At 41.9% G+C, this 25,017-nt stretch overlaps 1 long non-coding RNA gene across 1 annotated transcript in view; it reads left to right on the forward strand.

The window, feature by feature from the left end:
* Positions 1-25,017, forward strand: part of LOC123369294 — a 264,984-nt gene that overhangs the window by 229,523 nt on the left and 10,444 nt on the right. Inside the window, exon 5 of the long non-coding RNA XR_006578988.1 lies at positions 11,026-11,169. This is a non-coding gene — a long non-coding RNA (uncharacterized LOC123369294). The remainder of the gene's footprint in view (positions 1-11,025; positions 11,170-25,017) is intronic.

Genomic DNA, 25,017 nt, shown 5'->3' on the forward strand with positions numbered 1-25,017 from the left:
GGCAACAAGGGCATACTGTCGACTCATATCCAGCTTCTCATCCACTGTAACCCCTAGGTCCTTTTCTGCAGAACTGCTGCCTAGCTATTCAGTCCCTAGTCTGTAGCTTTGCTACTTGGTCATCAGCATTTTTTCCAAAGAGAAAATAAAACCTTCCTGAATTATATTTAGACTGTCCTCAGCTACTATGTATACTGCATATATGCATATATATGCATTTTTTCTGATGTCAACAGCATCATTTGCAGAGGAATTTGGTGTAATGTGCATACACATCATATCAGCATTGCATCAAATGACACAACAAAGCAAAACGATTCTCAGTCACTTCCAAATAGAACTGCTGCCATAACCTCATATTGCTAATACACTCTATCCAAAATTTTCATAAGCAACCTCCGAATTTGTGTCTCCATTTTTCGATGCCCAACTTGGCACACCGTTAAAATGTCTCAAATTGGGCACTTCCAAACCGGTCATTCAGAATTAGTGGCCACTTTCGAAAATGCTGGCCTAAGTCATCTTTCCTTTTCCTTTCCCCCCTCCCTCCAATCAGTGTTAATTTGCAGTGGAACTCATATTGGCCAACTGTGGGCACGCATTGCTACCCTTTACTGGATGGAGTATCAGAACTGCTCATGTGTTTGTGACTCTGGCCATGGCTACACTTGCACATTTGCAGCGCTGCAGCAGGGTGTGAAAACACACCCTCTCCAGCGCTGCAAATTGCGGCGCTGCAAAGCGCCAGTGTGGTCAAAGCCCCAGCGCTGGGAGCGCGGCTCCCAGCGCTGTATGTTATTCCCCACAGGGAGGTGGAGTACGGACAGCGCTGGGAGAGCTCTCTCCCAGCGCTGGCGCTTTGACTATACTTAGCGCTTCAAAGCGCTGTCGCGGCAGCGCTTTGAAGTGCAAGTGTAGCCATAGCCTATGTCTCATTCAAATGGCTGACCTGCAGAGAATATATGCTTCCCCATAAACTATATATAACAGATACTCCTTGGTGGGCCAGGGGACGTATAGGTCGCATTCACTGGCGTTCCACGCAGTAGAGGGATGTGCTACACATGCATACACTAGATGATTCATTAAAAACTAACTGGAACAGATTTTCTTGAATCTGTGATAGTGTGCTAGCTCAGGGAGGTGAATCTGAGGTATGCAGCACATGTCCTGTGATGGGGAATATGCATATGTCACCAATACAACTATAAAAGCTTATACAGAGTAAACTCATAACTTGTCTGCTCTCTATAACACTGATAGAGAGAGATGCACAGCTGTTTGATCCCCCAGGTATTAATTACTTACTCTGGGTCAATTAATAAGGAAAAGTGATTTTATTAACTATAAAAAGTAGAATTTAAGTGGTTCCAAGTAATAACTGACAGAACAACGTAAGTTACCAAGCAAAATAAAACAAAACACGCATGTTTAAGCCTAATACATTTCAGAAACTGAATACAGGTAAATCTCACCCTTTGAGATGTTCCAGTAAGCTTCTTTCACAGACTAGATGCCCTTCTAGTCTGGGCCCAATCCTTTTCAGACCAACATTGTGGCTTATGGCCTGTGTCCAGCAACCACTCACACCCCCGTAGTTACAGACCTTTGTTCCAGTTTCTTTCAGGCATCTCTTTGGGGTGGAGAGGTTATCTTCTGAGCCAGCTGAAGACAAAATGGCGAGGCTTCCAGGGCCTTTTATATTCTCTCTCTTGTTGGCAGAAACCCTTTCGTTCTTCTGTGTAAAGTCACAGCAACAAGATGGAGTTTGTAGCCACCTGGGCAAGTCACATGTCCATGAATGATTCAGCTTTTTGCAGGCCAATGCCATTGTTTATATGTTAGTTTGAATGTTCCCAGGAAAGCTCAGATTTAGATTGGCATCTCCCAATGTCCATTGTCAGTTAAGTGTTTCTTGATTGAGCACTTACTGAGAATAGTCCTTTCTCAAGAAGCTGACCAAATGCTTCACTGAGGCTGCTTAGAATCAAACACATTGAGATACAAGTACATAGCCAATATTCACAACTTCAAATAAAAAATGATACACACATACAGACAGCATAATCATAACTAGCAAATTACAGCCTTTCTATAGACACTTTGCTTGATCTCCTTTGTACAAGATTTGGTGCAACTATAGGACCTTGGTTGTAACAATGATCATGAACGGTCACGGTTCATGTCAATAACACCACATCACCCATTTTGGTTCACCTGTGGCCTGGAGTAGGATTTGGGAAAATAAAGTAGCAGAGGCTGTCCAGCAGAAACAAAATGGTGATTAAATGGAAAGAACAACAATAAGGAATGAACTTTGCAATAGATTTTACTTCCATTTCAAGGGCTATTATCTGGCAAGATCATCTTAGATTTAATTATATGGGAGTTAGCTAAAATTGTATTTTGGATATTAATATAAATAACCTTGATATGTGTTAGCTCAAGTTAACAAAATGCACAACAAAGATTTTTAGACAATCATTTGTGGCAATGTTATCCCTTGAAAAGGGATCATTTCTGAATGTTAATTTAGTTAGCTTTGGTGGATTGTCTGGGAGGGTAAACCAAAACAAGTGAGAAGGGACTGTATATTATTGTGTCGCTGCACTATGAAAAGTGCGTGAGTTTCTGTCTTTCTGCTCTGAGTTTGTAAAAAAACCTGCAGGGATAGTGGGTTTGTTCAGATGCTCTTGATATTTGGAGGCACGATACAGCCTCTTTCCCAAAGTTTATACTGTACTCTGAATGTTGAGTAATAGATTGCTAATCTGCACAGCAGCACAGCTGTGCAGCTACTGGATGTGCTTCAACAAAACATCAGTTTTTCAAGGAAAATTGGCTACAGGAAGATAACAGATGTACAAAAGAAAATAGGCAAAATATAACTCTTAATGTCTTTATATTGAGCTTGGTAGAATTTTTTTTGGAAAGAGAAAAGCAGTGTAAATATTATAAATAGCCACTATTATCACTCTGATAAACTGATTTTGTGATACAAGTTTGTTCACATTATTTCACCACAGATAAGCATGCTATTACTGCATCTTGTCCATTTCACATTTGAAAATTCCTCTCCTCATTTCCAAACAACTGTGATTTTTTTTAGTGCAACCAACTAGCAACAAAGTTGACAAGAGCCTATGCCTCTTCTAGATTGGCCGCTCTTAGGAATGAAAACACTCCAGTTAATTCTCTGCTCTGCATGATTATTATTTTATCTTCCTTGAAATGGGAATTGTGTGGACTTTGCTAAAGTGGATGGAATTGCAGTTCACTTTCCCTGAAGTTTATTTCTGATTTCTACCAGATTATTAATTTGTTATTATTTATTATTGGCATTGCAGTAATGCCTAGCAGACTCAATTTTGGACCAGCAATCCCATGTGCTATGCAAACACAAAACAAAAAAACAGTTCCCACCAAAAGAGCTTACAGTCTAATATGGAACTTCTTTTAGCAGTACTCCTTTGTAGTGAATCACAAGGGATAAATTTTTATGTCCTGGGGGACTACTTCACTAGGGCTATTGTTTCTTTCTCTGCTGGGGTTGATTTGTAACAACTCTCCACCATGAGTCAGCTGCAGGGATAAAACCTTCAGCCCCCAAACCACCGCTTTCTACCCCTTGAGCTAAAGGTGTAACTCTATAGGTGGTACTGATAGCAGGCTCTTACTCTGTATGTGGGCAAGCTTCTAGAGTGAGCTATGATTACATATACACTTGTGTTACAGCGCACGACTGTCAAACCCTTAACTGTCAGTAACCTTTTCTATTCAGTGACCCATATCTCCCAACAGCTCAAGTGGCTAAAGCGGGATGCAGCGCCACTCAGATTTGGTCCATCTGCATGTCAGATTTGGTCCATCTGCATCTCCATAGATGGAGATGGAAGGGCGAATGGGCCCAATTTGATTGGCATTGCAACCTAGTACACGGGGTCTGAATGCCACTCAAATTTGGTTGGGCTGCCCCTTGATAGACAGAAACAGTAGGGTAGCTGAGCAAAACCCGAGTAGCATTGTGACCCCGTGCACCAGATAACAACAGAACTTGGTTTGGGGTCCCAGGGCAAATTTCCCCTTCTGTCCCCCACCACCCCTTTTGATGGCTCTGAATCTGGGAAATGGTCTGCTTCATCTGAGACAAGGATGTTGGGGATGGGATCAAAGCGGGACAGTCACATGCAACCCAGGCCGGTTGGGCGGTCTGGTTACCAATAGATTCTCCTTTTAGAATGCAGGATAAAAATATGCATTGCTGTGTATATTAATATTAAACAACTCCAGTTAATAGTTGGTAATGATGGTAGGAAAAAATGTTGCGAGTGGTGGCAAAGTTGTTGTCTAGAAACCCCAACCCAGATTAAGGTCCCGTTGTGATAAGTGATGTACATACAAGAGATTCTTCCTCACCTGAAGCGTTTACAATCTAAATAGACAAGGCAGACAACGGGTTGCATGCTCATGTTTGGATTTTGGACACTCCAGTAGTTCAGAGTTGGTCCAAACAAAGATTTTGATTTCGGCCCATTTCTTCAATATAATTTTACATTTTGCAGATAGTGTCACAACAAAAGTGTCACCCTACTCTTCATTTGTGAAGTCTTTTTTCCTACTTAGCTTTTGATGAGTTTAAGATTTATGATAGACATAAAATAGTTCAGAAACAGACCACATATATGCTTTGTAATTTCATATGAATGCTTAAAATAATTATTAAACAAGTCTTTGTTTTCATGCTGGGCTGAGGTTTCCTTCCACATCTGTAGTAAATTGTCCCAAAGAACATGCAGTAAGATGAAGAGAATTGTCTTTACATAACACGGCTGGGGTCGATAGATGAGGCTATGAGTCATGAAAAAGATTAGTGTAACCCTTACTGCTGATTAAAACAACTTGATTTTATGCACTGAGGTTGAGAGATCAAAACATATACAACTTGTTTTCCTTACCCAAATCTTCCCATTTCTTTGTGTTTTCAGCCACCTTCTCAATATGCTAAATTCTCTTATACCTGGCCATGATCCCATACATGGGTACCAAGTTGTGAGAGGGCAAAATGGTTAACAATGCAATTCAGAGAGCCTTGTTCTGACGGTTTTCCAAGAAGTAGCTGACAGGGATATAATTTATTCACAGTACATTTCAACACAAGCTGAGTTCCCTAGTCAATGTATTTTCGAGTTCTTATCAATTCTGGGTCCCATGATGCCATACTTCATAGAGGAAAATATTATTTAAACTGGATCATGCAATATAAAGTAGGATTTCTGGCAGACACCGCTTTCCAGATGAAAGAAATGATTGGGAAGGCCGGTTTGAGTTATTCCTTTATTTTGTTTACAGTAGGATGACAGAAAATATATCTACCCTGCTGGAAAGTAGCTGTGCCATGGTGGCTGAAATCAAGGACATTTGCATTACCAAAAATACTGCTTTCTGCCAGGAAGGATCCACAAAATTTGAGTCTGTGGGTAGGGTTGCTGTGTAGTACTTTGGGGTAAATGAAATTAATGTTATTTGATGTATGTCCAAAAAGGTATGTAGATGTTACTGAAGGCAAAATTGGATCATTCAGATAGTGAAGTTTGCAGCTGAGAGTAAATGTGTTTTGAAGCAGCTGATGAGCACTGATGTCCTTGGAGAGGACAACCAAATATCAACCAGCCTACCCAGGAAGTGAGAAAAAATATGTTTGCTGAGGAGGTGGTACAATGGCGTTTGGGGAGGTGGGAGACCAGGAGTGTGAATGCTTAGTCCTGAGGGAGACACCAATAGGAGAATAAATAATTGGGAGACGCCACCTGCTCTAGTGTTTGTTCCCATGGCCATAGAGACCCAGGACCAAGGCAGGGCTGCTCCAAGGAGGCTGCTCTGACAAGAAAATGTGCTGCTTCAATCTGTCTACATATTCATTCCTATCACTGTGGTATCTGACACCAATGATAGAGGGGCATTGGTAAGGTGAGGGAGAGATTAATCAAAAATCTACTTTTCAGCTCTGAGACAGAAACACAAGAGACAAAGTGTCTGATCTCTAGCATGATTAGTCAACACAAAATATATTTCTGTTACTTTTGAAAATCAGGTACTTTCCTGACTTTAGATTTAGTGATGGCATAAATTAAATGTAGCCATTTTTTTCTGTGCAAAACTGTTCTTCCTTCTTCTAAGTGTTTCTTTTTATGCTGTTTTACCATCTGTTGATGAATATAAGTAAACATTAAACTATTGTTATTATAAATATATTCTCCGGTCTGGTCTGCAATATGTGAGCCAAATGAAAGCCTGAATTTCTTCAGAATTAGTGATTTCAGTGTTGCTGAATGGCTGTAACTGCGAGCATGTATAAAATTCAGAAATCACCAGGTCCTTTGAGCTGTAGAGACCCCACTCTTACACAGAGGAAGCGGGGCTGCAAGAAATCTGAGTGTATGAGATAAACATATGGAATTGTTAGTTACATATGGAGCATATTTGGGAAAGCCAGGGAGAGAAAAATATTACATTTCCAGTGGTAATCATTATAAAATGGAATAACTGTTAAACAACTGCCAACTTTATATACAGAGTCAAATATTGACAGTAAAAAATCTTTATGCTTCATATTTTATCAGTATTTTTCTCTTTGGTTTGTCAGGGGAAAAAATCTTAGGCAATCTCAAGCATATTAACTATTGAGCCACTCTAAATTAGAGTGGATTCAATGGAAAATTAAGCCACAGTAATAGTGCAGCATCTTTTTTCTATTAAGAAAAAACAATGGCAAAGGTTATAGACTGAAATTTAAATATAATCATGTTAAATAAGGACGAGGTGGCCCCATGGTAGGAAAAAAATCAGCACAAGACAGCATGAGAGGAAACAAACCCACAATGAATCTATTTCTTGTGTCGGTAAATAAAATAAAGACATACAGAATGAACAACTGGAAGTTGACCTAAGAGACACTTTTCCTGGATTTAGAGGGGAGAACTTGCTGGAACTCTTACTATAACAACATGGAGATGCCAGGTGGAAGTGAGAAAAGGAGCTCTTCAACAGTAAACAGAAAAAGTAATTAAGCTAGCATCAACGATCTGCTGAATGGTGTCACTCTGGATTATAACTGCCTATAGAGAGAAGAACTTCTGATTTTCCTAGGCTATTTTGCAATATTGAATTAAAGCATTTTTCCAGATGTCTGTTATGTATACAGCTGAGCAGGCCAACAGGGCATTCTGCTGTTTCATTGAATAAAGCTCTTTGTAAATTAAGACCAATACTTTTATAAAGAATTTGGCTAAGCAGCCACCTGAACGGATGCAAACAAAGCACACCAAAATTAATATATTTTGTTGTTCTAAGAAATATTTTCTTCATTGAAATTTGAAATGTCTGTGTGAGCTGAAATAAAAGCTTGGAAATAAAACAACACCACAGATATAGATTTTTTTTAAAGATACAGAAAGCAAGTACTGTGGAAAACGTACTCTGCATATCTATAATCAAACATAGAATTCAGGTATAAATTGTGAAATTCTTGAAATGATATTACTGGCAGGAATATGCAAACACCTATTAGGGTGGAAGAGACAATTTACAGAAGGTAAAGATGGAGTTACAAAGTTTGGGGCCAGATCTGAATACGGTTCCAGATTTGAAGTTTCCCAAAGATAGGCCAGTTGCATTGTTTGACTTCAGATCCAAACTATTTCAGAGTTTTGAGATGCTTCTTAACATTCATTCAAGTTCAATATTATACTATTTGCACAAGTGAAAAAGAAGCTATTTCATTAGTTGTTCACTTTGTGAGCTTAGCTCAAAGTGTTACAAGCAAAGAGTTGTTTCCAGACAGGCAGTTGATCTACTTATTTTTATGTTCTTGATTTCCCACTGGGCCTAATTCTGCAAGACACAGTGTACCTTCAGTCCCCATTGACTTCATCATTTCAGGAGCCGCTCAGTGCCTTGCAGAATCAGGTTCTTAATTTACCTGTTTTTTGTTTGTTTGTTTGTTTGTTTTAAGAAAAAGAGAGAGAGAGAAATATGGATATCTTTAACTGAGATATACTTAATGTTAGTTGTCCTCAATAGAAAGAACCTTATGTGAGGCTTCTTTAACAAACATGTCCTTATCTGCAAATAATCAACATTTTGTATTGCCCTAAGGGGTGTGTGTGGGGGGGTGTATGTGTGTACTTGGTTTTAAATCTGAATTGTTTCCTCCATCCTTGTTGAGGGCAGCAAAGCAATTCAAATTTGAAGTTTTTAGCTTTAGCATCTTTTTTTTTTGAGGTATTTTAGCACTTAGGAATATATGAGGAAATTGCATTTTTTCTCATAATTCTGAGGACATAACCGATTTTGCCCAAATTTTAATTAACAAAAGATGACACTGGACTGAGATGAAGCATGGAAAATTGTAGCTCAAACACAATTTGTTTTAAAACTATATTTACAACTAATTCACAGCCTTTATATGCTCAGATTAACATAATTGTTCAATGACCTTTCCAGAGTGAATATGTCCCAACCAGTAACATGTGTAGCATCCCCGTCAATGACACACTGAACAATAAAAATTATGATGATGCAGCTGTAGCTGGGCAGTATTTAAAAAACAAAATTTCATTGAGGCAGAACATAAATTCCTCCGCATATATGGTCATCATCCATCATTCCTTTGATTCTTATGGCTTGTGTTATAGAGGAGGTGAGGCCAGATGATCACAATGGCCTTAAAATTGATGAACCTATTTCACTTTTAAAATAGCTGTTCCTTACTTTATGATGTTAGGTAATCTTATGATTGGCAAATAATTCCCACAGACTAATTGTAATCATGGAAGTCAGGAATATTTTAAGTTGTCCTGATTATATAGGTAGTTTTTAGTCTTTGCGTGTGCACTGATGATACACATAATTGGAGCAATGTGCCTCACTCAAGCTAACTGCAATCATGAAATTATTCTTGCCAATTAAACTGTACAGGATGCTATGATTACTGTCTTTTTAATATAACTATCCTGCAGTTCCCAGGCTCTTAGATGCTTCAAACCAGCTGCAGCAGCAAGATTTTTAGTCAGACTGCAGTTTAGTGCGTGGCACATACTCCCTTATAAGTCTGAATTACCCCTAGATAAGGAGATACCCGCAATATGGACTTAAACATTAAATGCAGAACAGCTGTGTACAAACATGTATGCCTTCCTTTAAAATGATCCCTTTGTACTTTCCTTGTATGTTACTACAGTACAAAGAAAATATGGGGTTTTTTACAGTTTTACTGCACTAATAACTGTCTTAGAGGTGGCCATTCTGTGCTTTTAAATTAACTTTTGCAAATTGAGGCATTCCTAGGGATTTACCTCCACCCTGTCAAAGGTTTTCTACCTCCAGTGCATTGTTAGTAATATACTGGCTCAGTATTCTCACCTAGAAAGTGTAAAGCCAAATTGTCTGTTGCAGGGGATGTGGCTGGCTCATGTTGTCTAAATCTACACATATCTGAAGGCAGCTTCCTATGGTTGATATAAATGGCATCATCTGGCTCTAGAACTATTTGAAAGACCGTGGCCTTTACAAATTTGTACACCCACTTAAGGATTACCTTACCTTGTTTGCAGCAACTTATTCTTGGAATATGGTTTGTGATTGGTCACTAAATAACATGATATTTTTTCTGTTCCCTGATTGGTGTAAAAACTGCAACCTGACACAATTTGATATCAGAGCTGCAAACATATTTTGAGTACTTTTGCTTTGATCTAGTGCTTCAGCGTATAATTTTCCCCAGTTCAGTTTACCCGACACATCACTGCCACTACATAGTTCTGCATGGAAACATAGTCTTCACTTGTGCTGTTCCAAATACCACTGGTAACAATTAAAAGAATCATTTTGTCGTATTTATCATAGTCATTTATATCTCTTTCTCAGCCTTATGAAAGGCGGGTGCATTCTTGTAATGGGGTTTCAAACATGGAAACCTATATTTTTTACCAGAAGAAAAAAAACTGATTGTAATTGTTGAATTGTTCAATTCAAACAGATACTGCATGAGACCTTTTCATTATTGACATTTCTGTCACATACATCCAGTTATATACTGATCCATCGACATTTTACACAGTGAAAAAATATCCATGAGTACTGAGCTAAAAAAAGGTTTAAGAACTAAACAAAATAACGAGTCAGATGTAATTAATCTATTTCAGATTGTTTTCCAATTTTCTATTTTCTTCCTTAAGGATAAATTATATTGAATTAAGAACTAGTTTGTGCCAGAAAAAGGGGCAAGTTTATTAGCACTCTAATTCAGCTGTGAAATGTAAGAGTTCTTGTTAAAATATAAATAGGCCAAGTATATAAAAGGCAGAGGTTTTGCTGCCTATGAAAGTGGGTTATAAGGTAAAGGAAGGAAATCCTGGATAACGGGTATAAAAAGATGCTGATTAAACCATTCCAGAGGAGAAAGGGGGCATGGCTGAAGATCACTGCACTCACTGGCATAACAGTACCATGGGGCTATTATAAGCTAGTGCAAATTTGAACTATCCTGAGGATTCCCTAAAATATGAGATACTGGACTTTAAAATCATCATCATGGTAGCTTGTCACTCCAAAACCACAACCAAGATCTGGTGTTATCACTTATCTCGAATAGTTCCTAGGGAGTACAGGATGTTGGCATCAGGCAATGTTCAAAGGTTTATCTACGCTCTCCACATTCATATTTGGGGTTATTCCTGAGCTTGCACTTGGTCATATTATCACCCCCCCTCTCACTCTGTTTAGTGTACATCACTGTTTTTTTTTGAGGTCAGTGTCTGGAGGGCATTGCTCTGAAGGAAGCTAGTTCTCCAGAATCATCTGCATTTCCTGACATTTTGTACTCTGTAGTCTTCCACAGTGGTATTTTGAGGTAAGGGATTTTCAGAGGAAAGCTCTCTCTCGACTTCAGCCTTGTAGGTGGTGGAATCTGTGCACACAGTGGATATCTTGGATCGTGGACCTGATTTTGTCTCTTTTTTACTGCAGGCATCCTGCCTCTCTAATGGTGGTGCAGGACCTACAAGGCCATATAGCAACAGTATCCTATTGGGATCCAGGAAGTGGGCAGGCTTCACTACTAAAGGACGTCCCCCAAGCCTAATGGGAGGATCCACAGGTCCGGGATACCAAGTGAGTACGAGGGACAACTAAAGATAAAACAGGGACAGGAGTGAGGTCATAAGGCTAAATGAAGGGAACAGGATGGGGACACCGAGCAGAGAACCCTGGACAGTGCCCACTGCTCCTCGAAGGTGTTAAGGGAGCCAGTGGACACTGCCCAGAGGAACTCTGCCCGGATGTGTGAATGGACTGAAGAGTGGAAATAGGCCCCCCAGTCATAGGAGACCCTGTTGGCCAACCTCCTCTCCCTGGTTTTGTAGATGGCCATTTTGGCCAGGGCTAGGAGGAAGTCCCGCAACTTTGTGGGGCCAAATAGGAAGTGCGTATATGAACAAGCGAGGGGAAAAGTGCAACCAAAAACACAATAACGTATCAAAGAGGAGCCGGAATAGGGGCTGCAACTTGGCGTACTCCAACTATACATGCACCAGGGTCTCCCTCACGCCACATGGGAGTCAGTTTCAAAGCCCTTGTGATGATCCTCGAGGACTGACATAGTTCAATATCAATTTTGTGTGCATGGCTCGAGTGGGACCACAGTGGGGCACAGTACTCTGCAATTAAATAACAGTGCAAGACTAGTTGCTCTGAGTATATTAGAATCATCACCCCATTTTTTATTGGCCTGCTTCTGGAGTACACAATTACTGAAGTTCACTTTCTTTTTCAACTTCTTGAGGTGCTCTTTGAATGTCAGATTTCAGCCTAATATGACCACAAGGAGCAACAGAGGTTCATAGTGCTCAAGGTTGTACTATCCCAAGATATTTGGAGTTTTTGATTGGACTTAATGGCATTTCAGGTGGAAGATGCATGCTTCTGGCTTGCTAGAGTAAGCATTCAAAAACCATGTGCAATAGTATTTTCCAGGTGCACTCAGGGAACAAAGTAGAATGCGCTCAGTGTCCTCAAATCTTTTTGATCAGGTAACAATGCAAAGATCATCTGCATAAATTAATCTGTGCTTGTTGGAAAATTCTGGTCGATCTTTTCTTTAGACATTAAGCAGCAATTGTGATAGCACTGAACCTTGGCACTATTCATTATACTATTAACTTTTCTGCCCATCCATCTCAGTGAAGAAACATCAGTTCTGAAGCAGGGAGATGACCTGGACCATTTTGCCAATCTCAGTAGAAGTGCATGATGGTTCACAGTGTCATATGCATCCAACAGATCAACAAACACAGCCCCTGTAATTTTGCAGGTTTTTAAGTCATCTTTGATGTACTGCAGCCCTTATTATCACTTGCACTGGTCTATGCCGTGCTCTGAGATTGCTGCCATGGCCTCCCTTCTGAAATTGCCTGCATTTCCAGAGGTGGCAAAGTTTAGGTTGGGATTGAACTCTTAACCCTAGTCTACACTACGAGTTGAGGTCGAATTTAGCAGCATTAGATCGATTTAACCCTGCACCCATCCACACGACGAAGCTGTTATTTTCAACTTAAAGGGCTGTTAAAATCAATTTAGGTACTCCTACCCCAAGGAGGGGATTAGCGCTGAAATCGACCTTGCCAGGTTGAATTTGGGGTAGTGTGGTCGCAATTCGACAGTATTGGTCTCCAGGAGCTATCCCAGAGTGCTCCATTGTGACTGCTCTGGACAGCGCTCTCAACTCCGATGCACTGGCCAGGTAGACGGGAAAAGGCCCACGAACTTTTGAATCTCATGTTCTGTTTGGCCAGCGTGGTGATCTGCAGGTGACTGCAGATCTCATCAGCAGAGGTGACCATGATGGAGTCCCAGAATCGCAAAAGAGCTCCAGCATGGACCGAACTGGGGGTACGGGATCTGATCGCTGTATGGGGAGATGAATCCATGCTATCAGAACTCCGTTCCAAAAGATAAAATGCCCAAACATTTGAAAAAAATCTCAAAGGGCATGAAGGACAGAGGCTATAACAGGGACCTGCAGTAGTGCCGCGTGAAACTTAAAGAGCTGAGGCAAGCCTATCAAAAAAACAGAGAGGCAAACGGCCACTCCGGGTCAGACTCCCAGACATGCCATGTCTATGATGAGCTGCATCCCATTCTAGGAGGTGCAGCCACCACTACCTCACCCCTGTGCTTTGACTCCGTCAATGGAAAAGCACGCAACAGGGATGTGGGTTTTGGGGATGAGGAAGATGAGGAGGAGGAGGTTGAAGATAGCTCACAGCAAGGAAGCGGAGAAACTGTTTTCCCCGACAGCCAGAAACTGTTTCTCACCCTGGACCTGGAGTCAGTACCCCCTGAACCCACCCAAGGCTGCCTCATGGACCTACTAGGCGGAGAAGGGACCTATGGTGAGTGTACCTTTGTAAAGATTATACATGGTTTAAAAGCAAGCGTTTTTAATGATTAATTTGCCCTGGCATTCGCGGCCAGCACAGCTACTGGAAAAGTCTGTTAACGTGTCTGGGGATGGAGCGGAAATCCTCCAGGGACATCTCCATAAAGCTCTCCTGGATGTACTCTCAAAGCCTTTGCAAAAGGTTTCTGGGGAGGGGAGCCTTATTCTGTCCTCCATGGTAGGACACTTTACCACGCCAGGCCAGTAGCACGTAGCCTGGAATCATTGCATAACAAAGCATGGCAGCGTATGGTCTCAGTGTTTGCTGGCATTAAAACAGCATCCGTTCTTTATCTCTCTGTGTTATCCTCAGGAGAGTGATATCATTCCTGGTCATCTGGTTGAAATAGGCTGATTTTATTAAGGGGACATTCAGAGGTGCCCGTTCCTGCCTGTGACTGAACAGAAATGTTCCCCGCTGTTAGCCCCGCGGTGGGGGGAGGGGTGAAGTGATCATCCCAGAGAATTGGGTGTGTGTGGAGGGGGGTTTAGTTGGATTTGTGCTGCACATTAACCCAAAAACTGCAGCTGCAGATTGCTTGGTATGGGAAATGAGGGCGCTGCTGTTTGAAATCTGCAAATGGGAAATAGAGTGAACCAAGGGGCTGGGGGAGCTCATCAAGAGAAACAAACAGAACTTTCACATCATAGCCTGGCCAGTCATGAAACTGGTTTTCAAAGTTTCTCTGATGCGCAATGCGCCCTCTTGTACTCTGCTAATCACCCTGGTGTCTGTCTGTGCATAATCAGCGGCCAGGCAATTTGCCTCAACCTCCCACCCCACCATAAATGTCTCCCATTTACTCTCAGAGATATTGTGGAGCGCACAGCAAGCGGTAATAACAATGGGAATATTGCTTTTGCTGAGGTCTATCCAAGTCAGTAAACTGCGCCAGCGTGCTTCTAAATGTCCAAATGCACATTCTACCACCATTCTGCACTTGCTCAGCCTACAGTTGAACAGCTCCTGACTACTGTCCAGGCTGCCTGTGTATGGCTTCATGAGCCATGGCATTAAGGGGTAGGCTGGGTCCCCAAGGATAACTATAGGCATTTCAACAGCCCCAACAGTTATTTTCTGGTCTGGGAAGAAAGTCCCTTGCTGCAGCTTTTGAAACAGACCAGAGTTCCTGAAGATGCAAGCGTCATGTACCTTTCCCGGATATCCCACGTTGATGTTGATGAAATGTCCCTTGTGATCCACCAGTGCTTGCAGCACCATTGAAAAGTACCCCTTTCGGTTTATGTGCTCGCTGGCTTGGTGCTCTGGTGCCAAGATAGGGATATGGGTTCCATCTATCGCCCCACCACAGTTAGGGAATCCCATTGCAGCAAAGCCATCCACTATGACCTGCACATTTCCCAGAGTCACTACCCTTGATATCAGCAGCTCTTTGATTGCGTTGACTACTTGGATCACAGCAGCCCCCACAGTAGATTTGCCCACACCAACTTGATGCCCGACTGACAGACTGTCTGGCGTTGCAAGCTTCCATAGCGCTATCGCCACTCACTTGTGAACTGTGAGGGTTGCTCTCATCTTGGTATTCTTGGCTTCAGGGCAGGGGAAACCAAGTCATAAAGTTCCATGAAAGTGCCCTTACGCATGCGAAAGTTTCGCAGCCACTGGGAATCATCCCAGACATGCAAAACTATGAGGTCCCACCAGTCTGTGCTTGTTTCTCGGGCCCAGAATCGGCATTCCACAGCATGAACCTGCCCCATTAACACCACGATGCCCACATTGCAGGGGCCCATACATTGAGAGAAGTCTGTGTCCATGTCCTCATCACTCTCATCACCATGCTGCCGTCGCCTTCTCGCCTGGTTTTGCTTTTGCGGGTTCTGGTTCTGCATATACTGCAGGATAATGTGCATGGTGTTTACAGTGCTCATAATTGCGGCGGTGATCTGAGTGGGCTCCATGCTTGCTGTGCTATGGTGTCTGCACTGAATAAAGGTGCAAAATGATTGTCTGCTGTTGCGAGGAGTGACTGATGACATGGCTTACACAGAATGGCTCCCTCAAGGATTGAACTCACAACCCTGGGTTTGAGTCAATGCTCAAACCACTGAGCTATCCCTCTCCCCACTATTCATGGAGGGAGGGGGGAGCAAATGAATACAAAACAAATCTGGTCTCTTTATTGTTTTGATCCACTCCATCTCTCTTATACATCTTAGGCTGGCAGCAGATGGTGTAGTACAACTGCTAGCCATCGTTGTCTCCTGGCTGCTTGCCAGAAGATGGTGCAGTACGACTGCTTGCCATCGTCTCCCATTTATGTCCAGGTGCCCCCAACTGACCTCACCAAGGTCGGCTAAAAGAGCACCCAGGAGACGACGACGACAGCTACCAGTCGTAATGCACCATCTGCTGCCAAAAGGCAATGAGCTGCTGCTGTGTAGCAATGCAGTACCATGTCTGGCAGCACCCAGGAGACATACGGTGATGGTGAGCTGAGCGGGCTCCATGCTTGCTGTGGTATGTCGTCTGCACGGGTAACCCAGGAAGAAAGGCGAGAAATGATTTATTGCCGTTGCTTTCCTGGGGGGGGGGCTGATGACATTTACCCAGAACCACCCGTGACAATGTTTTTGCCCCATCAGGCATTGGAAGCTCAACCCAGAATTCCAATGGGCGGTGGAGACTGTGGGGACTGTGGGATAGCTACCCACAGTGCAATGCTCCGGAAGTCGACGCTAGCCTCGGTACCATGAACGCACTCCGCCGAGTTAATGGTCTTAAGTGGGGACACACACAATCAACTGTATAAAATCGATTTCTAAAAAATCGACTTCTATAAATTTGACCTAATTTCGTAGTGTAGACATACCCTTAGTTTCATCAGGCACTTCGGAAGGTACATTGATCCTTGAAGTTGTAAAACAGGGGCAAGTTATTTGTTGCAACCTGCTTTTCAATTTCTTCCCTATTGTTGGGGTATCTCCAGATGGTGGTGTGACGGTTGAAGTCACTTCTGACAAGGCATGTTTTTTTTTTTCTGGGAGAGCAAAGTTGGTTGGCCAGGCAAATTGTTCACCTGGTGATTTGTGAACTGAAACTCTAGTTGATTGAGTTCAATCATGATAAGTTCCATTGCAGCATGGTGTTTCCTGGCAGTGTTTTTCACTAGTCTTTTGTCATGTGCAAGTATCATGCTGCCATAGATGTTACTTACAATATTAACAGCAATTTGCTGGGATATTTGGTGCTGTTCTCTCTCTCTCTGTCTCTTCTAAACACACATCTGCTTTCATGCCATATAAAATGTCAGCCTTCTCTGCAGAAAATTCCACCGCGTTGAAACTGATAATTTTGAGTGCCATCTTTGGCTGAGGCCCTAAAAGGGGCCTTTTATGTTGACACCTATGTCTTCTATTATGGTCTCCATGTGTGTTATCAGATTTGGTCTCTCCCATGATTAGTTACAGTGGGAGTTTAACAGGGGTCACATTGTGCATGTATCTGATGCTATGCTGATTATACTGATGATGTAAAGCTATTTAAGATGATTTTTGGAGGCACCACCTCAAAGACAGTAATGAAGATACCTGGCTTTACGTGTGGAGGGGTACAAAAATAACACTAAGGCATTATTTTACAACTATAACAAATATTTCCAAATTATTTTCCCTGTAACATAGGTGACATATGCAGATTACATGATGGTGTGAGCTCATATCAGCAATTGTTTGGGATGACCTCCTTAACTCACTTGTGGCTTTACCCACCACTTATGAATAATCCAATTATCTGAAACTCATGACGATAGAACCCTTATGCCATGCCACACCATACCACACTGTGTGTGTGTATTAATCATTGAATGTATTTATAACAACATACACATGCTGCCTTAAATTATTTTGCCCGGGTGGCTTGAGCCTGCTAATGATAGAGACTAAGGCCAACTTTTCAAAAATGGCAAGTAATTTGAGGAACTACTCTGTTTAAGTAACATTATATTTGGGTGCCAACCTGCTGGACCTTGAACGGGCCTTATGTTTCACCAGATGGGTGCTCAGCATTTCTGAAAATCAGTCCCGATTTAAGGTGTCACAGTCCAGGCACTCAGAAAGTGAGGCACCCAAAATCACTAGTTACTTTTAAAAATCTTGGCCTAATGCTCCAATCCTGTAATCTGTTCCATGTGGGTGGATATCTATGGCCAAGTGGAGCCCCACTGATTTATATGCTATCATGAGGCTCCCCCACCCCATGAGGAACTATTTGCAAGTCTGGGGCCTAACATTGAGAAAAGCAAGACTTTATCCAAAAAGAACATGTGTTTCTGAAGGCAATGCTGCATGGTCCTAATGATGATGGGAAAAACAGAACTGAGGACAAGATTTGGGCCAATACATATGGTATATAATTATAGTTGATTGACACATGTTGTATGTGTTGCAGCAAATGAGCTGAAGCTATGATATTTCCTATTTTAATTAATCTAAGGTCTGCAAAGAGTTACTGAGACAGAAGTAGGGAAGGGGGCTGGGAATGGTGAGAATGGATCCAATTATGTTAACATTTCTTTTTCCAAAATTGTTATTTACGCACAAGTGTTCTGTGTTTATAACATACAGTTTAAATAGTGAGTAGACAAAAGCAAAGAGCCTGATGTATCCAATTAGACAGTGATTGGAGCAATCACATACTCATAGCTAGATTATTATATATCTAAATTATGTACATTGCACCATAGGATAATTATTAGTGTATGGAAAAATGCATAAGCTAACAAAGGCTTTCTTGTTGTCACTCACCCTCATGTGTTTTACAATCATTGGATTAATTTTTAGTTATTGGCACCTGGAGGGGAGACGGAAAAGTGGAAATGAAAAACAGTAATGTAAAAACTTTAATTCTTTTTGCATTGTCTACAGAGGCTACATTTTTCTCAGACATTGACAAAAACAGCAGTTTTGATTTTATTCAAGGACAAGCCTGGAGCAAGTAACGTTTTATGCCTTTTTTCTTTAAAAATGAGTTGGAACATTGATGATGCTAAATATTTGTTATCCTTAGATGATTTTTTAAAAACATTCTCAAAGAAGCATAACACTCTACATGGCTTTTCACAAGCTGCCCAACTTCGCAAGCCAGCGCTTGTTTATCCTGGATGCCTTTGCTAGTTTTTAGGTGGCTTCCATTTGAAATACTGAAGAAAGCAAAGTTAATTTTCACCTTTAATGCTGTCTGTTCCAAAGAAAGTTGTGTAGCTGAACTGGTGGCAATACTTTCATCTTTGCATTTTCAATTTGAAAACATAATACATGATATGTAAAAGGGATGGTGCTCTTCTAAGGCATGTTTATTATGCCATTATTCTAATCTATGATGCATCAGAAGCCAAGTGTATGCTTTGTGCATTACACTGGATGGTCAAACCAGTCATGGAATCACCAAAAATAGGCCCTGATTCTGTAAAGTTAATGGCAAAGTTCCCTTTATTTCAAGGGTGCAGGATCTCATGTGTAACAATCGCCACTACCCAGAAATGAAGCATAGGGACTAGATTAAGAAGGGGAATGTAGGCACCTACCTGCCATTTTAGGCACCTAATTCCAACACTTAGGCACCACAGACATTCACAAAACCACTACTCAGCTGCTGGCTAATCCTATAGATGCCTAAAGTTCTGCTGGTGAGCATGCTCACAGCCACGTAAGTCCTGTGTAGCTCCAAATAGCTTTGTGCCTACCTCACACCCAGGGCCGGATTTCCAATTAGGCACAGTAGGCATGTGCCTAGGAGCACCGGCATTCTAAGGGCGCCTTACCTCTCTAAAACTGTGTGCAACATGAAGGTCAGTCGTAGGTGGGGGGAGCTGAAGATGTTGTGCAGAGGGGCATGTAAGGTGTAAATCCAGCCCTGCTCACACCTAAGCCCTGGTGAGAGTCACAAACTAGGTGTTCCACCATTTATCTCACTGGTAGGGGCCAATCTGGTACATGTGGTCAGAACATAACGAACCTCCGCAAAACTTCTTGTGGTGGTTGTGTTTTCTCCTTGTGTGTCTTTCCTATATTGGTTAGAACACGGATGCAGAAGAGCTGGGTTCAAATCCCTCCTCTGTCTTATTCAGAGTAGAAACTTGAATCCATGTCTTCCACCTCCTAGACAAGTGCCCTAGTCACTGGACTATTCTGAGGTGGGGCTCTCTCAGTTTCATCTGTTATAGCTGTTTCACTTTATATAACATTCTTCAACAGTCATTGGGCACAGAGAGTGCAAGAATAACTCTATAGGCTAGTGGGACTTACTTACCTGGAACACTCAGTTCCAGTTGCTGCTCCCATGGCTATTTAAGTATTTAATACAGAGCGGAAGAGCTTCAACGGAGCACCTTGTGAAAGCTCTGTCCCAATAGCCCAGTGGTTGGGGCATTCATCAGTGATGTAGGAGACTAGGTTTAAATGATAACCTGCATTTATCAGAGCCTGGCTGAGTGCTTTAATCACTGGGATTATAATGGGGGGTACCTCCTTCTGATTTCCTTCTCGAGGAAGAGCTGACTTATCTTAAATAAAGAGTAAAGGAGACAAATTGACAATTAGAGACAGAATCCATCTGGTTTTCCATATCTTGCTTTGTCTTTGTTTCTTTTCTAGTTATATTTGTGTTTCTTTTCAGCTTGCTTTGGCCCCAACATTAATTGTTCTAATTTGGGAAAATGTCTTGATCAGAGGAGAATTTATTAACTTTTGTTTTCAGTCTTTTACTGAGGAAAAGAACCCAACCTCAGAACAAAAGCTGCTGCACCATCTATTATTTGGGCCCAGTCCTGTCGCTGTGGAATTCAATGGCTAAATTCTCATTGGATTCAGTAGGCTCTTTTTAAGAAAGAGGCCTTTGTTATTTAGTAAATATGCATGGCAAGCATTTTAAACTGGGTGCTGAAATTTAGTTACTTAAATGAAAACATCTAAACAAGTGGTCTGGGAAGGCTAGATGTGAATATAGTGAAGACCTAACATTAGGACACCCAGGATGGAAACGCTGGCCACAGCCTATTATCACAACATAATCTATTTGGGTTGACACTTGTCAATGAGTTCTGGTTATGGCTTGACATTTTTGTATATGAGCCTGACAGTCCTTTGTGGGGTGCATTCCATAATTCTGGAATAGATGCAAATAAAGGGCCAAGTAAATCTAAAACACAAATCTGGCATTAATTTGACTATTGTAATTAATGCTTTGCCAGGGGTTTGCTTCATGATGATAATACATAACAATTAATCACCTCTTTTCAGTATATTTCCAATCTTGCAGATTATTAATGTTTTTAGAATATAAAGACATTTCAGCTGTCATTAGAAGTTGGACAGCATTTTTCCAGAGCAGCACGCTACAGAGCTTTCAGTCCAGATTTGAGGACTGGCAAACTTGGTGCAAAAAGTATCAAATGCACTAAGTTAATAAAGACTAAGCTATAAACAAGTGCTTCAATATTTGTCGGGATCATGATCTCTTACATAAAATCATAAAATATAAATTGGTTTCCAAGCTACAGTAATATAAAACATCCCAGGTTCTTTTAGAATGTTTATAACCATTGTTTGCTCTTTTCAGAGACACGGATATTATAGGCTATCTGTTAAGTTTAAAGACGGAGGCCAGATTCTGATTTTTGTTACACCAGTGTAAAGAGAAAGCACTTGTTCACTCCACTCCAGATTGTTATCTTGAAATCCCTATTCAGAAAATACAGATTATATAAAATGGGTTGAATGATACTTACCCTTCTTTGTAAAATGTTTGAGCTCTACAGATGCTATTAGAGCTGAGTACTGAGACACTGGACAGATTTCTTACCGAACTCTGGAACAGTTTAGCCATGGAAATAATGACTAGCCTTAAAAATGACACATACAAGTACTTGGACATTTGGCTACCCTTCATTACTTAAACTGAGAAAAGATGCTGGATTAGCAAACCACCAAATTTTCTCCTTACTGAAGTTTTATTGTTTGTCCTAATTGTTCCATTTCTGCTTATTATGTATGTAAACTGTTACAATATTCCCATGAGACCTAATATTTCCCTTGGAAAATAATGTATATATATGCAATTACCTGGACTTGAATTTATTGCCAAAAATAGCACATTTCTACTGGAAGATGCTTTGTGAAAATGAGTTAAATAAAAAGCCTCCGACACCGGATGTAACAATTAACATATTTAATATTTGCATTCATAAGAAGCATTTTTTTAAAAATTACAGTATTGAGGAATCTTCAGCAGAGACATAACCACAAGGACCTCTTAGTAAGTGCAGACACACCTGTTTTCCAACATTTGCTTAGCTTTGTCTTGCCTTCCTAATAGTATGTAGTGTTTGTACATTTGATTTTTATACTGTTGTCTCTGACATGTTAGTAATAAGTAAAATTTCTGAACTTTATTTTTAATAAATCAGTGCAATTAATTAATTCAAATAGATCTCACTACATTGAACTACATGATAATTACACCTGATACTTATCCACTTAAATTGGATACACCCTGACATTCAGTTATTGGCCAATTTGGGGAAGAAACTCTGTCTTTATATAAGTCCATGTCATACCCAGCATAATGATGGCTTGACTCTGATTGGCAGCTGGGGTTGCTAGGATAATCATAGTGTTAGAGCAACCACTGAAATTCATAGGAGCTGGGTGCCTAACTACACCATGAAAAGCTTCTACATTAATAATAATTTGCATTTATGTTGTTTGACATCAGTCAGTAGCCAGCTGCCATTCGTGAGGGCCTGGAGATCAATTGTCATTGATCACATCCTCCTCTTTCCAGACTGACAATGATTTGTTTATTTGTTTTGTCAGTCACTTGTTCTTTGCCATCCTCTCCTACAAAAGCTAGAATATCAGTGGCGGGATTGTTATCGAAGTGAGAATGCAGCTGACTCTGCTGCCCCTGCATGATGCTGAGGGGAAATTTGCTGTGGCATACTTCATGGAAGTTCACAATATTGCCTATGGCTCCACAGCTATGTGGGACCAATGGTCAAAAGGCGCCAATGGATGAGGTTGTGTGCCAGTGCTGCTACATGCTGACAACTGTAATATTGACCATAAGGCGGCTGTGCTGGGGCTCTTCATTTTATCATTAGGGTGTGGGGGAACAGTCTGACTCCTTGGCATAGGTCCTCCATGGAGATTCTGTTTACTTGGGCTTTGCTCAGGGATCAGGTATGGCTGTTAGTGTGGGAGAATTACTGCTCATGTTAATGGCCCTGATGTGGCCTCTTTCTAATGCCCTTGGGACAGTTGCCTCACCATTCTCTGGGGGTAGTGTTACTACAGCCTTTTGGGGGATGGGCAAGAGAGACTCTCTGGATCCTTCCCTAAACTAAATACTGAGAGGTGCTCTCCTTGATTTGCTGTGCTCAGCAACTCTTTGAATCTGGCCCCCAGAAATAAGAGGAAATGTATTTCAATAGCTAGAGGACAGAAGGATATTAAACGTTATCAGTTGTTTTTGGTGACTTCCAACGGCCTCATTACCCACCTTCCCAATGAGCCAGCCATAGAATTGAAAAAGAAGCTGCAGTGCATCGCTTTCCTAGCAGAACAGGAAACAGACAAAAGGAAACAAAACCACAAGTGGAGAATTGGGTTTTCCTGGCTTTCTCCAAAATAAATATTTGTTTGAGAGAAAAAACAGCTGGAACAATGAGACGTGTATGCTCGACAGTGAAGGATAGCATGTTTGTGCCTGTTACATTGGAGATAAGCCTCACTTCAGAATGCTACACAGGTCAGCCTGTACTTTTACACCCCAGCCTTGTAAATAATGACTACGGCCATATTGTACCCTCATACAGCAAAAATCTGAGGGAGGTGGAGAAGCGGCCCAAGAACCGGCATGAGAGTCACAGCCCAGAGATTCCCAAAGTGCTCCCCTCAGTGAGGACGGGCTTAGGGTCCCACTGAGGAGGCAGAGGTACAGCCTATAAACCTCACAGAACTCTGACTCCTCACAGGCTGCCCCTCTGAGATTTTCTCTGCATTAGCCCCTGTGACTTGGCAGTGTTGCTCTCCAAAAAGCCATACTTCCATTAACCAGCCCAACCATGGGAAGGTGGCAAGGCATCTCTAGGCAGCATTACCTTCTGGTTCAGCTACTGGTATTGAGGTAACACATTCTCAGCTTTATCTCTTTCTGCCCCTGCTGGAACCTCTCCAGGCAAGCCATGGAGTCCTATAGGAGCAGAGTTAACACTGACTGTAATCCCTAAATTCCAAGGGGAAAGGAGTGCAACCAGAATTTTACTAATCAGGGGGCCCAGATTACCTCTCCTGAGACTCCCCTTCTCCCTTCCCTGTAATCCCCTTAGGATCTCCCCACTTTCCCCAAGACTCCCAGTGAACCTAGCCAGGAAACGATGCTCAATAGCCAACACCCCCTGCTGGAACTGAGGAATCTAGCTCCACTGCCAGGAATACAGCGTGCAGGCAGGGCCCTCTCCCAATAATGACCCCTCCTTCCTGGCCCTGGTGCCACCTGACATGGGGCTTTGCCTGCCGAGTTGGGCATGGGTACAGGTGGTGGGGTAGCTCAGAAAATAAATTTTTTCGAGGGGAGGATGCTAAGCCGTCTCTAGCTTTAGCCAGCAGCTATCTATGGCACTCAGGGTTCTGGGAAGTGCGGAGCTGGGTCTGGTAAGTAGACTGTCTCTGGGTGAGCGAGATCCGCCAGGACCCCTCTCCCCCTTCGCTCCCACTGGCGTGACCCAGACCCCAGCTTTCTCTCCTTGTTTATGGCTAAGGGTGAGGGCCTGGGTCCCCATTGCATTCTTGTGCTAGGAAGTATGTGGTGTTTGTTCCCTTCCAGATTTTCTACTGTCTTGAGGGGATTTTTTGCCTCATTGCACTTTGATTTGGTCCCCTCTTTGGCTTACAGTGGGGGTGGATATAAGGGCAAAAGTCTCTGTTCAAGAAACGGTGGGGCTGATTTTTCAGAGCTGCTGAGCACTCACACTCCATGGGAGCTGCAGGTGCTCAACTGCTCTGAAAATCAGCCCAAATGTAACTTGCTTGTCCAAGACAGAGATTTGCCAGATGCTTTGCTTTCCCCCTTGTGCAGCTCACATAAATATGTTCTGAGGTAAATAAAAATGAAAAGCCCCCAACAATCCATCACGTATGGTGATTGCCAGTTTAAAAGTATCACAACATCCAGAGCACCACAGTTATTTCCTGACGCCAGCCTGGGGAAATGCTGTGAAATATCAGAGACCACCATTTGATAACTGTTAACCAATGGTGATTTTTGTAATGGGCAAGCACTGAAGACCACCAGCAGTTAACTTGCAGTTTCTCTGGTCCCTTCTAGTGCTAGGTTTCCCTAGCCTCACACAGATTCTCTCTGGCACGATCACCTGGGGGAACCACCTGCCAACTGAAAACCAGAAGAATCTGTTCAGATCATGGAATCTGAGATGTGTGGAGAAGTGAGGCAATTTGGAAAGGGAAGTTCTTCAGGATCAAGCCTGTGTTCCTTCTCA

This window comes from Mauremys mutica, chromosome 4 (genome assembly GCF_020497125.1).
Source record: "Mauremys mutica isolate MM-2020 ecotype Southern chromosome 4, ASM2049712v1, whole genome shotgun sequence".
NCBI lineage: Eukaryota > Metazoa > Chordata > Testudines > Geoemydidae > Mauremys > Mauremys mutica.